Genomic DNA, 17,688 nt, shown 5'->3' with positions numbered 1-17,688 from the left:
AACAACAATGATCTACAGGCTTAAGTGGCACCTGAAATAAGTCAGTGATTTTTGGTGCTACGCATTGTGCAAGTAGCTTTTTTCATACAAAGTTATTACCATGCATCCATTTAATTATTTTTGTAGAAATTATCTTTGGGGGAACTTCTTGGAAAAACTCTAAGGGTTGAAGTGAAACTTTTTACCTAATTTTCTTGTCATGAGGCTCTTTAATCAAACACAGCCAAAACATCATTATTACTGCTGAAAAATAATTCCTTAAGATTATAAAAGTTTCCCAATGGTTTCATTTTTTTTTAAGTGACCTGGTCCTTGAAATGTAAATAAAAGAAGTGTCATGTTTCATGATTAATTAAAATGTCTTTCAGTATAGAGTTTACCACTTCATCTCTAATTTATCTGAATTTTTGTTGGAAGTCCTAGGTTATTTTTTCTGTAGAGTTGGGGTTTGATGATTGCATTCCAGTAGTGTCTTTAGCATGATTTTCTTTCTCTGTATCTCCTGTAATTTGTTACTCTAGAGAACTGATCAGATTTGTAGCGTGTTTTTGATGGTTTTCCTAAGTGGTGGTGTGTATTTCCATCAGGAGGCACACAATGTCTCCAGTTGTCCTTTTGTGATATTATCAGTCAGTGATGATCATTGCCTATGTCCTTTATTTCATTACAGATTGAAAAATGATGATATTCTAATTTTACTATTCTTCTTATTTTATCTGATAGAATTATTCCTGAAAGGAGGAACATCCCCATATCAACTCTGCTATAAGTATAGGTTATTTAGAAAAGGCAGAATAAATCCCAATCCCCCACATCTATTTACAAGATATTTGGTTCTTTAGCATCTTTAAAAAGCAAGCAAAAACTTTTTTATCACTGCTGAATTCATGGATTTAAACATTTTTAATGTATTTTAATACATTGCCGCTATTATTCTTAATGATACTAAAATGATTCCATATTTAGCTAGGCAGAGTATATTCAGGTTTCCTCCTGAGTCTTAAAGACATTCTCCTTCTAGGTTTTGCCAACATTTTTCTGTTATGACAAGATGATCCCAGCTCATATTACACATTTCCTGTCTCAGACTGAGAAGCAACCATTTCTCCAAAGAACCCTAGATCCTTTCAGTGAAAAATGGTATTGAGAGATCACAGGGCACTAAAGGAACTTGTTCTTACTGGTCATTGATTTTATGTCTTTTCATTTGCAAGATACCAGGAACATATATATGAATGAGTGTGTATTTTTAAAAAATAAAATACACATGTATATGTCTTTCATGTTATTTTTGATTTTTTAAAATTTGCTCCTATTTTATATTATAGAGCATATTACATTATTCCAAATATTACATTATTCCAAAGTTCAATATATATGTAGGATATATACGAAGAAATTCAGCTTCTCAGCTGTAACCTATTCTCTCCCTCCTCCACTGATAAGTGTTTTAAAATTTTGTGGATAATACCTCTGATGTTTCACAAAGTACACTCACACACATTTGGGTATCCAAACTTTCTTAGATAACCTGCAAATAGTCAACATAATTTTCTTCATATCCTGATGATCACTCCACAGGATGGCTATTCATTCCAGCTGTACAGTTTTACACAATAGAGGTTTGTTTGTTTTTTTTTTCTTCTTTTGGTAGCTTACTCAAGCAGTATACTATTGATAGGAGCTTGAGTTATTTCCAGTTTAAATTTTTTTAATGATTATAAACAGTGCTGCAATGAAGAGCTTTGTCCAAATAATTTATTTTGTAGTATTGCCATGCAATGACTTGATTTTATAATAATCATTTTAAGGTAGGTAATTACTCTATTTAATAAATAAAGATAACCATTAATCAGAAAACGAAACGCTAAGAAAGTAATTTTAATCAGTTGGCCAATTGATTGATCTAGTCAAATAATTGTAATCCATGCTGCTGCTGCTGCTAAGTTGCTTCAGTTATGTCCGACTCTGTGCGACCCCATAGACGGCAGCCCACCAGGATCCCCCATCCCTGGGATTCTCCAGGCAACAACACTGGAGTAGGTACTGGTGCACAAAACTAGGACAGAGAGAGTCTGTCCTAATATGTCTCTTCATATTTAATTTGCCTGAAGGTTAAATCTCAAATCAGTTGCAAAGCCTATGATAAATCAGACCACCCTGGGCATGGTGTCCTCCAGAAATCTGCCCAGCCAGATTCTGACCTCTAATTCTCTGATATTAGGCCTCTGCTTTCATTGTGTTCATCTATTTTTTTGTTTTTAATTCTTGCCCCCTTGACCTTTTCAGTCAATTGTCCTTCACAATAAACCATTTAAGAGAAAAATTAATGTTTAATAGTTTCAGTACTTGTGCTCAAGAGGTATCAATTTCACATCACTCAAGTAACTTGGCACATGTTTAAGATATTAAATAGTTTTCCAGGCATTCCCTCATAGTGATGGAAAAAAAGAAATCTCTTAACTCTTTAAAACTCTGCCTTCTGGATCCTTGTTCACCCGGCCTGGCCTGGCTATCTCATATCCTTCAGGACTTCCCCGGTGGTCCAGTGGCTAAGATTCCTCACTCCCAGTGCAAGGAACCGAGTTTGATCCCTCGTCAGGGAACTGGATCCCACGTGCCACACTAAATAAGAAGATGAAAAAGAAAAAAAGAAAAAAGATATCCCATTTCTCTTATAAGGATGGCCTGATTCAGTTTATTTAGTACACTACTGCACTTAAATTCAGCAAATTGCTTACCAATTTGCTTCAGAGCATTCCTATTGGTTCCCCTGCACACCATTTTAAATTATTTAAAGGGTAACACTTGTGTTGTAACATATCTATCACCATTTCTCTTCTGGATTGCCTCTGAATTGACAGTTCATTTTTCAGGGAGAGTGAAGGTGACCTTTCAGCCAGAATCTAGGATCTGATTTTCATACTGTTAGAATGGCTGCCTGGAGGTATGCGACATAATATATAAATGTCTGCATCCGGGCTTCTCTTTGGTCAAGAAGCAACTCATTATTTCTAGAGAATCACCAAATGCAGGATTTGTTTCCAATTTAATGTCTTTCTCTAAGATGGAGCAGCAAAATGCTATTGTTTATTGGTGGTGTTTTGCTCCTCTAAAGATTTAATCATTTATACATAATTTGTACTCTTATGTGAGCCATTAGACGATAAAGGGTTGTAAGAAAGAAAAAGTTTGACACAAGAGCTTCTACTCTTATTGCTTGGTCATGACCAGTGTCCATCCACTGCTATACTCAAATCTGAAAAGATATAAATCACATCAATTTTTCCATCCAATCAGAAGTCAGTTTGTTTCAATATTTCATGCATAATCTGGACAAAATATTCATAGTCAAATTCCTCATTTTTAGAAAGAGTTGACAGAAATGAGGGCTTCCCTGGTAGCTCAGATGGTAAAGAATCTGCCTACCATGCAGGAGATGTGGGTTTGATTCCTGGATCAGGAAGCTCCCCTGGAGAAGGGAATGGAAGGCACTCCAGTATTCTTGCCTGGAAAATTCCATGGACAGAGGAGACTGGTGGCTTGGAAAGAGTCGGACAGGGGCTTGCAAAGAGTCGGACACGACTGAGAGAATAACGCACACTGACTGAAATGATTCTAAACCTTGATTGCATGGTATAATCACTTGGGGAATTTTTCAAACTCCCCAGGAAGCAAGACAGATCAATTTAGTCATAATCTCTAGGAGTGAGATCCAGCCAACTGTAGTTTGTAAAGCTCTTCAGGTGATTCCAAGGTTCAACCAACAGGAAACAATTGAAAAAATGCTTTTCTCTAAGGCTCATATATTTGCAATTGAGAATCACTACTTGGTAAGCAAGCCATGGCTAATAAGCAAGTTTGTTACCACGCAGAGCAGAAAAGATTTTGTGAATCAATGTTATCAGTCTGTAAAACAGTCATTCATCATAAACCTCATTAACTAATCTACTGTTTATAATTTAGAAATAGCTACATTAAAATAATATTTTGAAGAATAATATATAACCTGTCTCTACATTGTGACATTTTGGGAAAGAATTAAGTACTAATATTTAAACCACTTACTCAAGATCAAATAAAACCCTAGGAATAATATTCAGTTTGCCCAAGGAATTTGATTACTGTAGTATTCATAATAGTTACCCTCCAAATCTAGTTGGATGCTGACATTCCCCTTTATAGAGTTTTACTTTTATCTACATACAAACTTCTTTAATGGAAATTGCCCATATGCCATACAATTCATGGTTGACTTATTTTACATTTGCTTAACAGCCTTATTCCATGATTTAAGGGGACATTTGTAAGGGCAAAACAGTCAAAAATATCTTAATAACACGATGGTTTTCAAAGGGCACTCAAAGGCAAAATGTGAATATGACATTTCAACATTGATTAGTAACATGAGTATTATGCAGATACTATATCTAAGACTAAATTCAGCACATCAGTTTTGTTCATGACATACACAGATTATTCCTAAGTTAATGGCTAGATTTTATTTTTTATAAGGAAAGTGACTTTTTTTGACATATGAAGAATAAGGTAACATTTGTTTACATTTGTATGTGTGTTAAGAGTTTGAAAATTCAGGTTGCTTTCGATTCCCATCATGAAAATATTAAACTTAGTATATTTTTAATTTGTAAGAGGTAATACCAGCTGCTTCATTATGCAGCATTGTATTTGCTTGGGGATTTAACTCATATGCCTGGGAGCATATGCTTTTTAGAAAATATTTTTAGTAAACATTTGGATGTTGTCAGACATAACTAACACTGGAGAGACTGTGCACTCTATTATTTTAATTTTATTTTAGCATGTGGCTGTACGTCATTATATTTCCTTTAAGGGTTATATTGATATATGACTACTATATATAAGTAAATAATGAAAGTATATAGGTATATACATATATCTACACACACACATATCATATATGTGTATATATATATACATACCAGAATCCCTAGAGAAAATATGGCAAATCACTAATGCAATTCACAAAGACAAGACACCATTTGTTACTTACGAAGATCTAATTGTGTTAATAACATATACGCTGGTGTTCTGGTATTTTTAGCAATATTCCATACTATAGACTTGGACAATACTTGGAAGAGAATTTACTACTAGTTGGCATGTGTTCAGTTTCTATGAAGTTCACATTTTCTGCAATACATTAACCAGCAGAAATATTGCTAAAATTTCTTTTATCAGGGACATAGGCAAGCGTGACAAGTGAGGCTGAGTTAAATATATGACAGCACAAGGCTGTGAGAGGAGAGAAACTGTAAACAAAACCTCTTACTGGAGCTGAACAAATGCTGGGAGTCTCATCCAGAGCACTGAATGAAGATTCAATGTAATGGGCAGAATATCAGAGTGTCTGGCAGCAAACTGTCACTCCCTGAGCACTTGCCAGCACAGCATGAAATCACTGCTACTCTCACAGGTAGATGTTGCAAACAATGAGGATTCCAGGTGAGATTCCCAAAGGAATGTCAGCATCACAAAATGTCACCAGCTGATAAAAGGCAAAAGCCAAAAGTGTTTGGAGCAGGATTGAGTAATGGGGATTTGGAATGGCAGGAGAATAAAACTAACAAAACCAGAAAAGATCTGAAGGTTAACTATTATAATTGGAACAGTAGGTGAGAATGACACTTCAGGTATAAGGAAGAAGTTTAATTAGAACCAGGGACCAGGCTTGGGGTCAGACTCAATGAAGCATCAATTACTAGTTAGCACCAATGTCCACACATCCTTCCTGACTCAAGACAAGATTGGTTCCTGATACTCTGGGATAGAACTCTGCAGGGTACAAAGGGTGGGATTCAAGTGGTCTGGGATGAAAAAGACTAGTAACACAAAAGTTGTGAACCAGATAGCGTTTCATATGGGTACCAGAATTGAGGACACAAATGTCATTCCCATGGATGCAACTTTTAAAACAATCGGCAAACATGCTTCTGTGAAGTAAACAGCAGTCAGGATTTGGGTCTATAGCCTTTCTGAGAGAGCCTACTGTATGCTCCAGAGATGTTTATATCAGACACCTGCCTATAGCAATAACTTCAAGTGTTTTACTCTAAACTGTCAAGAAATTCTAGGTGCATCAAGTTTATTCATGGTGCGTTATCACTTACATGTAGATAAGATATAAGGAACTTAAATACTTTCATTTTGTGTAAACAATCTGGGGACAATGCATTTTCTGCATCTACTACACATTACCTATTTTCCAAACATGAATTATCACAAACAATAAGCATTAGAATACACAAAGTTTTTTCCTCCATTCACATAATGGTGACTTTGAGTTATATCACATCCCAAAAATTTATTTTATTTTCTCCTGTTTGTTTACCTCTGAAAATGTGCATTTTGAAGGGCAGTATAGAATGGCATAAACAACCAGGTAACTTATATTTATAGCAATAAATTTATACTTTTAAAAAGGATCTTTATTGTTAATACCAAATTTTAAGTATATGTGTTAATGAAGTTGTATGTCTTAACTTCTAGAATTCAAAGAAAAAGCAGTATAATTATGATCAATAAGATTGTTTCCTACATCTAAAAAAATATAAAACTCAATCATCACAAAATTTTTCAATAGTGATATCACAAATATTATTTTTTTCCTCAACTGTAGTCATTGGAGTAGTTTTATTTATTGCAGAAAAATAGTTTTGCAACTTTCTCTTTCACAACGTAACTTTTAAATAAAAGTACAAAAAAGACTCCATAGCTTTCACACATAACACAGTTTTCCCAGATTTTAACAGCCTAATCATTTTTTTGTTGTTGTTTCACACAAAGAAGCTTTATTCCATTTGAGCCAGAATGTTTTAAATGCTTGTTTTTCAAAATTAATTTTTATCTTTAAGAAAAGGTGTGTAGTTTTTATATCACTTAATAACAAGAAAGGAGGTTTTCTTTTAACCTCTTTATAGTCTACATGTCAATAAATGACAGACTTCTGCTATTTAATCTAGAAAAAAAGCCATACATTATCACCTCAATCTGGCCCAAGATAAACTTGTTAATAACTGGGGTTTATGAATATTTATCATGCACCAAGTGGTCAACAAGTGGTTAAAGAAACAGTACAGCTTTAATTTTCAGGTAGCATTACTGACAGCCATGCAACTTAACACTGATTAATCAGACTGACTGAGCCTTTATAAACACAGGCTTGTCTGAATTTGTCATATATCTTCCATGAATCTTTTCTTCCTAACATTTCAAAATACTCTGATCTCCACTGAAAATTACTCAAAACCCTTTTTGGAGACAGAGATTCAGTCTTCACCAAAGCTTCTGCAGGATGCATAACTGGAGCTGGAATCAATGAGAACATTTGAAATAACAACTAACTCATCATAGTTCCTTAACAGAAAATACTAGGAGACCCGGAACAGAGACCTTTGAAATATGATACTGTCTTGAAAGATGTGGCATGCTATTATAAACCAAAATAAAATTCCACATTCCAGAACCTCAAGTTCCTTCCAGGTTTTGATTTGAGTTAGTCATTTTTCTGCTCCTTCTTTCTCATTCCTAGTGCTTTCCAGTGTGTGATCTATTGATATATTCCTGAGAAAACTTTCCACTGAGTTGAAAGCCTGAGAACTTTAGTTTGGATGAATGATAATGAGCACTGTCAAAGAGGCAGTAAAACTGAGTCCTTGGTCCTGGCTGCTGAGCTGAGAGCTGCAGGAGTTAATTGTGTGAATGGTAATGAGACCAGGGAGGCAGCAGATGCTCGCGTGCCTTTACAATCCAAATCCCACCAACAAATTCCTCCCACAGAAACTTTGAGGGACATCTTGGCACCCTGGAGATGGAGCTAGACCCAGCCACAGCCACATGCCACCTGCTAAACCTATTGTTTAAAAAAAAAAAAAGACCCATTACAATAACAAAGTTGTTTGCCTTCTTTTGCAATGACTTTATGACATCAGTTTTACCATAGTAGAGGAATGGAAGGGAAAGGAACATCTGATTCTTTAGAGACAAACATTTGTACCCCAAACAGTTGACTTACATGGAAAGACTGATGTTTTGTGTATGATGCATACTCCTCTGATAAACCATGCCTGCCTTCTCATCTTGTAACTCCCCACAGGCTGTTTACAGAAGATTTACAAGGCCATGTGGTTTTTAATGACATGAAGAGAAAGGGCCATGTCTGTACCTACAGAAAAATCAAGAGAGAAAAAGGTTATGATGTAGACTTTTTACCAAAAATATTCATTTCTGAATTAAAAAAAAAACTCTAAATGAAAATAAAAATTCTTGACCTTTTAAATCATCTTAGCCAAAATGTTCTGTGAATGATCTATCTTTAACAAATTAGAATTTTACTGAGGATTCAGTAACTGAATCTTTTTTTAAATATCTGAGATTGGGAAGTCCAGAATGCTCTGTCTTAGAATAATGAATGGTCAGAGTGGAATCAAGCAAAATCAGAAGAAACCCTCAGATACTGGGTGTTTAGGCTTGTGGGACAGTTTTCCATATGGCAATTTAGGGCTCTCCATGAGGACAGAAATAATGTATGACGCTGTGGGAAATTCTATTATATATTACTTTTACTTTTGAGGATGTATACACCTGCTTTTCAGAAATGTTGGTGTTATATTTCTTGTAGGAAAAAAAAAGTGGCCTATTTCTAGTATTGGAGAAATAGGGTTAGTTTCAATGTCGACTGCAGACAGGGTAGATTAGTCACGTTAATCCTGCCCTAGAAGAGAGGTTCAGTGTCTCTGTCCAGGTTAAATAAAAGCTGCTTCACGTCTCACTTTTTGTTCAGCTGGTTGACCCTCATTATTATAAAAGCAATTAGTGAGGCTGAAATTTCTGAATTCATTGGACAAACCTTTGATGATACTGCATTAGCAATACAGGTTTGAATTAGAAATGTTTGCATGCTTTCTAAATTGCTATCACTATCATCACTGCAGGTTTGGGATTGTACAAACTCTATGGTGCTAGATTATTCTGTCTGTAAAGACCCAAGGTTCTATAGTAAATAAAGAAAAACTGTGTTCTTTTCATAATAATAAAATATGTGCTTCTGACTTACTGAGAAGTCAGATATGGAAGCATGTGGGAGCAATATGTAAATGCCAAGCAAGCTGTTTATACTGGGATCTGCTCCTGCATAATAATCATAATCCAATGCCAGCAGAAACCTTTTGAATTTAAAACACTGTAGAGTTCCAGCAAAACAGAAAGAACCACAGCAAATGTAGTTGCTGATTATTTCTGAAAAATCTCAAATGTTTACTTTTTTCTTTTTTTGCATGTCAGGGATTTCTATAACCTTAATACTATTTAGTAAAATCATTTTAAAACAGCTTGATCCCGCTTTGGTGAACTGCTCTGCATAAAAATGGGGGGAGGATGTTGAGCTTTGCTTTGCTTTTCTGTATTTCTAGTAGTAGAATAACACATTAAAACAGAAATGCATAGCCATTTTGTTTAAGAAAAATTGTATTGGCAACTGTGGAGACAGAGAATTTTATTATTTCATTAAATTAATGTTAGAAATTCAGATCTCTGTGCACTTAATGTGCAGGCTATATATGCTTCTTAAAATTTAACAAAAGAGTTTTATTGTTTTTATTTACTTAGATGGTTAAATTCTATACTCTTGGCTGAGAAAGATGAAGCACATTTGCTTGCCTTAAATGATGTTACTTTCTTTGCCAGGAATGTTAGTGTCTTTAATCTAGCCTCACAACAGAAGGCAGAGTTTCTAGGAAAGTTTGTCAAAATAAATAACATACTCTTGAGCACTCAATGTAAGCAGGATATCCAGGTGCACTTTTATGTCTTTAGGAATTAGGATTCTATCCTTTGCACAAGAAAATATTTGTGGAGAGTGACTTATCACAGGGAAGACTGGTGATGGTATGAACAATGATGCAACATCAAAGAGTCCTTGAGTGGGAAGCAGGCTCCTTTGATCTCAGGTCAGTTTCTCTTGTACCACATCAGGCTACCCCCTTGTGTCAGTCCCCTGGTTGGCTTTTGCTCAAACACTGCAATGTTTCTGATTATAACATAAATAGAAATATGAATGGCTACTCTCCTTTTCTCAGTTTCCCAGACTTTCTAGCTGCATCTTTTAAACCACAAATGATTGATCTGTGTTTTCTTCTAGATGAACCTGGTCTCAGAGAAACCAGGATACCTGGGAGACTGGGAGATTTACAGTCAGAAGAATATTACCTCTGTCTATCTTTACCTCTTCTATTTTTCCCAGCTCTGCCTAAGAATCACTTCAATGACTCTTGTAGCATTGAAAATTTTTAAGAATACCATCTAAAGGACAAAACAGTGATAATTTTTTCTTGTTACAAGGACCGTAATAGTTTTCCACAAGATAATGCACTTCAATGGGTACTGATATCTTTCCTTAAAGTTTCATTGTTTTGAAAAAAAAGGAAGAATTCAAAACCGGGACAGCTTTTTCATTTAATAACTAAGAAACAAGTAAATATTCCTATATCAGAAGTAGATTTTGGATGCAAATAAAAATATACAAATCCAATATAACTATATATTACCTGTGTAAAAAAATTACTTAAACTTTGTGAATCTTAGTTTCTTTATAACAAAATGGTTCTAGGAGTAATGTGGCAGACAATAGTTGCTCTTCCTTCAACAACCACTTTCCTCTACTCTGTTACTTGAATCCCAATATTTTAGCATTTTATATGAACTGAAAGAGCTCTTCCTGGACCCCAGGTCTAAAACGTATTAGTTTAGGCCAATTATGACAATTCCCCTCTTCTTGCAAGAGGTTGAAGGATCATCACAAGACATAAATCTGAAAAGAGGTTTCAGAGGATATCGGTGGAAGGCTCCTAGAAGAAAAAAACTCTATAAGGGAAATACTACCTTTTTGAACTCTATATTCAGCTGAGTGGGAAGACATTTTGCAGAATTGTAATAGCCATCTTGGGAAGGAGAAAGAACCCGTTAAGAAGGATACGGCAGCACATTCAAGACGAACGAATAGAAGGATGGGAGAAACGTGGTTCATGATAGCATTACTAAGCTGCTTAATTACTGAATGTTTGAAGCGTCCAATCTCTGTATATCTTGTGTTTTGACATAATAAACTCCTTTTTGTTGACACTTTGGCTGGGTTTTATACTTTTATCCCACATATTTCTAGCAATTATGAACAGCTCACTATTAAGATTACAGTAATAATTAAATGAGGAAATATATATAAAGGCTACTTGGTACATAACAGTTATTAATAAATATTACTTTTATTTTCATTGTGTTTTAAAACCTTGACATTTAACTGCTATGTGAGGTATGACTATTTTAGAATAGTACTTTCTATGAGTAACTCATTCTAAATGTAAACTCTTAAATTTGCCCTCTTAATTATTAATACATTTTGGAGTAGATATTTTCTAAAATGGTTTACTGCTTTTAGGCAAAAAAATTTTTTTAATGCTTTACTAGTTAAATGAGAATCTTCTTTGGAAATTAAATTTCTGAAGATAAAGAATATTGAGTATAATTGGCTAATTTATTATAATTAACCTATCCAAATTCAAAATAAGTACTAATGATAATAAAAAGGCACCATGTTGCGACAGATGATAGCCTGCTATGTGCCTTACAGGAAACAGGCATTATTTTCAATGAAGGCCTATCAAATTTCCTGTTTTGTTCCAACTGAAACATTTTCTGTATAACTACCATACATTCATACTTAAGTAAAAAGTATGTACAAATCGTTCATTTCTTTTATAGGTTGAAAAAGGAATAGAACTTATACTTCCAGAGAACAGCTATATAGCCAAGTATCTGCTGCATGTTCTAAATTTATTAATCATTGGTTTCCTTTATTATATGAAATTTTAATTATTCTTGACAAAGTTGCTATTTGACAGTAACTTGAACTTTTTCTTTTCCTTGTGAAATTCAACATCCCTTAATTTGATAAAAAGACCTTACTGCACTACAAATCCTATGTTGCTCCTCTTAAAAATGGTTCAACTGGTGGATGGTAACTGTGAAGGAAATAATTTCCCACAAATTCTAAGTCAAGCAATTGGATACTGAAGTTGCAACGAAGTTAGTCATATTTACTAATAGTGGGTTTTCTGTATAACTTTGATGGTAATAGACATTATTTAAGCTTGACATACTATACTAAAAAATGGGCTTCTCTGATAGCTCAGTGAAAAAGAATCTGCCTGCCAATGCAGCAGGCACAGGTTTGATCCCTGGGTTAGGCAGATCCCCTGGAGAAGGAAACGAAACCCACTCTAGTGTTCTTGTCTGGGAAATCCCTCGGACAGAGGAGCCGAGCGGGCTACAGTGCATGAGGTCACAAAGAGTAAGACACGACTTAACAACTAACCAAGAGCAACAACAATATATTAAAGCCTTTCAAAAAGCTTTAACCCAATCTAATATATCCTAAAATAGCACTGATTTGATTTTCACTATTTTATAAGTACTGATTTTACTTATTTTATAAGTACTGATGCCAGTACTTATAACTGATATTAGTTTTCATTTATACTTTTAGAAATGCTTTCTTAAGAGTAGACACTAATCTATGTATTGTAGGATGCTCTTAGTTGGGAAAAAAATGGTTAGATGAATTAGATATTTATTGGGAACACTCAGAGGTACTACATGTGAAAAGGATTTTAATGTGAACACAAAAGATTTAAGCATTGGCAATACATTTTTGTCACACTTCAATTTCTATTTCTTTTTAATCTTGAGCTAGAAATAGTTAAGGATAAATAGTGTACTCAAGATCTGCTTTCCCACACCACTGAGTAATGAAGGACTATTTGCATGAAGAAAACAGAATGCAAATGTGCCATTTATATATACTTGACAGATACAAAACACTCAATCGGGAATTCCTAAGCATACACATATGTACAAATAAACATATATGTAATGACATTGGAAACATTTTGCCTTCAGAAATAGTTTCTCAAAAAGAATTAGATTTCCTTTTTTGAAAAGTATTCCCATCCCAAATGAAAAGTGTACTTTCTAAATAGATGAGGACAGGGAGCAAACTGGTATAATAAAACACTGATCCAGAGGGAAGCTCACTTCCCTCTTCTTTCTATGAATTTAACTAAATAGAGAAGTTTTCTTATATCACTTCTACCTACATTCGGGAATTAATGGAATCTAAGTCTCTGCCCTTCTGTGGTAATCTTCACCATATGCCAACTGTCCCAACTGTCTAAACTCCCTGGAGGAGCAAAATCTCACAGCACATAGGATGTGAGTACCATTATGTTAGGGTTTCAACCACTCCAGACAATAGATTACTCTTTGTAGTGTTGTGTCTCAATCTTTAATGTGCATAGGAATCAGCCTGGGATCTTATTAAAATGCAGAATCTGTTTGAGTAGGTCTGGGGTACTGTCTGAAATTCTGCATTTCTAACAAGCTTCCAGATAATGCCCAGGCTGCTGCTCTCTGGACCGTACACTGTATAGCGATGCTGTAAACTGGGAACTCAGACTCAGCTCACTGAAGGACTTGAAGTCCCCCAGAGTTCCTCGAATCTTCTCAGCAGTAACTTTTGGAATGCAGTGTGTAGTCTTAGTTTCTGCCTCAGGATATTGTCCTGATGAGAAAGAAATTTAAGAGCCTCTATGACAGTCCCAACGATTAATCCTAAAACCAACTCTGCTGCCATAGTTTAAGTTTGTAATCTTTCTCAAATCTTGACTAGGCTCCTGAAAAATGACCATTTCCAGAATACTGGATCTTAGGTCCCTGTACCCGTCTTGTTCTTTCCATGTTAATAACTAATTTCATAACCTGTCTGCTTAGAAGGCCTGAAGTCCTAAAATGAAAAGCTTACCTGTGTGCCTGGTATTCTGGACTCAGTTGATTGCCTGCTGCCAGCCCTTAAGTCATCTGCTGGAACTTGGCACTCTACCATTGGCAGGACATCCCAAATACTGACTGCCCACTCAGATAAAACTGGCTTAGCACCTGTCACTGCATTTCATGGACTCCATTTCTTCCAGGCCTTCCACTGATGCTGCCTCCTGGCACCTGCACAGCTCTGCCTGCAGGTGTGTGGTCCTCGTATGGCCATTTATCCCGTTGTTTTGATCAGAATTCTTATAAAATCTATTTCTATTCTACAAGTCTCAGGATAATTTAGGATCCATTCTCATGTCTCAGTCCTAGATCTTATGTTGATAACTATGTTCCAATAAAGAGTTCATACTGTTTAGTGATATTATATTGTATATTCTTGAATAGGTTAGAAAATGGAATATGGGGAGAACAACATGAACTTCTTTTACCTGTACTGCAGTATTAAATACATTTCTATGTTTTAGAATCTAGGTATACTTAAATAGGTTTATGGATCTTATGGAATGTTCTTCAGTGAACCACCAAGTTTTCAAGATCTTCATGGATCATTACGGTTAGCTTTGTCAACTATGGCTCACAAGTGGCCTTCATAAATCAAAAATGGGGAGAGGTTCACTTTCCACCATAAAATTATATAAGTATCTAAACCAAAAGCTTGAAAAGCAAGAAGGACTGTGGTTATAATTCACACTCCTTCCTCCACCCCTCCGATGGATATTAGGATGAAAACAGACACACAGAGGCTAAGAAAAGGGAACTAACCTTTGTTTAGTGCTTACTCTCTCTGCTGTATGTTTCTTCTATACAGTTTTTAAAATTCTTATAAGAATTCTTTATAGCAAACAATGATTAGTCCCACAGGATTAGCCAGATTGGGAGAAGATAAATACACTGTCTAAGATTATACAATTATCATCTGATGGTACCTGCATTGGTACATGAGTTGGGCTTATATGAAAAGTCAACCTTTTCATTTTAAATAGTTCCAGAGTATTGAGATTTCTTAACTTTAACAACTCCTGGCTGGTAAAGCTTTTGCTCTTACCTCATTTCCCAAGATATATAGTAGAGTAACTATTAGGTTTGTTACAAGCAAGAATATAAGTTCCTCCTACAAGGCATTTCACAACAAATGGTATGAATCATGGTATGCCAATTTGCAAAAAGATTGTGAGATCCCATAGTAATGCAAATTAATAACTAAAAAATTTAAACAAAATTGACATCTACTTGTAAGATATAATTTTAGTGACTATAATTTTGTATTCCAGGACCAAAAAAGTCACTATCAATGTAATGGATATCTATTGATGTAATGGAGATGTATATGAGCTTTACAATTGAGTCTTACCCTTCCTCTCTTCTTCAGTAGGAAAAAAGAAAAGTGAAAGTGTTAGTCACTCAGTCGTGTCTGGCTCTTTGTGACCCCATGGACTGTAGCCCACCAGACTCCTCTGTCCATGGAATTCTCCAGACAAGAATACTAGAGTGGTTTGCCATTTCCTTCTCTTGGGATCTTCCCAAGCTAGGGGTTGAAAACAGCTCTCCCGCACTCCAGGCAGACTCTTTACCCACTGAGCCACCAGGGAAGCACCTTCAGTAGGAAAGAAACCAGTAAAGATTTAGAATTATAAAGCTTTGTTTTCGCTGGGCTTCCCTGGTGGCTCAGACAGTAAAGAATCTTCCTGCAATGCAGGAGACCCTGCTTTGATCCCTGGGTCAGGAAGATCTAGAGGAGGAAATGGCTACCCACTCCAGTATTCTTGCCTGGAGAATCCCATGGACAGAAGAGCCAAAAGAAATTACATGGTAAAAGTGACTGGATATATACCCTATGCCAGCTGGTATCTTTTCTCTAGGTTTAGCAATTTTCAGCCAACTTAGGCTGATGAGGTAAAAGGATATTTGTGAATAAAATATGCACAACAGGATGGAAGTAGCTGAGATTCTCCTCCAGGAATTGGAGTGGCTATCAGCACTTAGAATGCCACAGTCCTCAAGAGAAGAAGCCCTCTTCTTTCTTGTCAACAAAGGCCTCCATGTCACACGAGTTTGGACACTAAGGAACATTCTATCACTGCTTCACCACTAGGATATCTAAGAAGTTGTTTCAGGGTCTATCACTTTTTCATGACTTTGTAAAATTCAAGAAGAAAGTTAAATCCAATCATCATTAGACAACAAACAGAAGTTTATCAGTTTTCCTCCCCTGACACAAACCCTTTCCTAAACAGCAAGGGATATGAGGGACGGATTTTTTTTTAGGATTTTCTATTCAGGGCTACCAAATAAGGACATTTTGAATTGCTGGAACTAATCAAAAGTTCGAAGGAAAGATTTAGTTTCTATTTTGTACTTTTTGAAAACGAGTTTGAAAAAGCAGGGTAATATACACTAAGGAGAAATCAAAAGCAAAATACCATCATGTAGGTATATATATAATTCCTCAGGGAGAGACTGATCAGCTGAAAATGAAGCAGTATTTGGTAAGGATGATACAACAAGAGAAAAAAGCCCTCCTGCATGAAAGGATTCAACGTTCTTTAATGATTTACTCATGCAAACACATTTCTTATCAGTTTATATTAATTTCTAATCGATTTCAAATATTTCAGTTACTTCTGAAGCTCTTTTTCACAACAGTTAATTCTGTTCAAGCTCACTGTCAGAAATAAGTGAAAGATTTTTAAGATATTTTTACTTTTTAAGCATAGGAAAAATGTCTTTTACATTAAGATAATCAAAACCATTGCTCTTGGGATATTGGGAGGTAGACTTACCAAATCCAAAAAGAAAACTCTCCTAGAACTAATAGATTACCTTTGAATTTTCACCCCAACTTTGAATAGTCACTAATTCCTTTCTTTGCTCTTTTGGTGTCGGCAAAGGGGTTCACTAAAGCCTGAATTGATATAATTATTGGCTCAGATTGTTAGAGATCTAGGACAGATGGCTATGGGTTTCTAAAGTCCCAGTTGCTTGTGGTAGTTTTCCTAGTTTTGCTATAGGGTTTGGGATCAGCAATTTGAAAGGGCTACAAACTTGTAAAACAGTATTATTCATGGGGGCAGAATGTTCATCAGCATGACCCAGTACTAAATACATTCATTATAGACATTTCTATTCTGCACAATTTGCCACACAGCACTGGTTTCTGGAGGGGGGAGAAAAAGACAATGGCTTATAAAATGCTTTTGAATGCCTAAAAAGAAGGAGAATTCACGCTGAGACTCCTCTGCTTTCTTTTTTGGAAAGAATCTTCTTAGTTACTTTAGCTGAGCTCTGCTGAGAGTAAGTAAAGTGGAAAAATCAGAAAATTACTTTTTTTATATGTTTCTGGGGGGCAAAAGAGAGAGTGGGAGAAAATAAATGGGAAAAAAGTGACAGTGAGATTATGTGAAACAGCAAATATGCAAGTGGATGAAGACAGCTGAGGAATAATGCAAGAGGTATGAAAAAAAGCATTAAGAATAGAGCCATGATGATAAACTTAAAAGGAATTGCAGAGCAGAAAGAACATCATAAATAATCATATTTTCAAATAAGAATACCATATCAGTTTCTGTGACCTGGATAGAGCACAAACCTCCCATGATATTTCCTTAGCATTTTGATGCACACAAAATGCAATTTTCAGCTCAGGCATTTTATTTTTCAATGTAAACAAGCTTTGGGTTTTAAAAATACAAATCCTAAAAGTGTTTTCATAAATAATACATATATTATAAAAATTTGACTTGTAAATTTCTGAGTCCATGTCCCCCCAGT

Source organism: Bison bison, unplaced genomic scaffold (genome assembly GCF_000754665.1).
Source record: "Bison bison bison isolate TAMUID 2011002044 unplaced genomic scaffold, Bison_UMD1.0 scf7180017864517, whole genome shotgun sequence".
Lineage (NCBI taxonomy): Eukaryota > Metazoa > Chordata > Mammalia > Artiodactyla > Bovidae > Bison > Bison bison.
The sequence above is the reverse complement of the archived record's forward strand: the minus strand, read 5'-3'. Positions refer to the sequence as shown.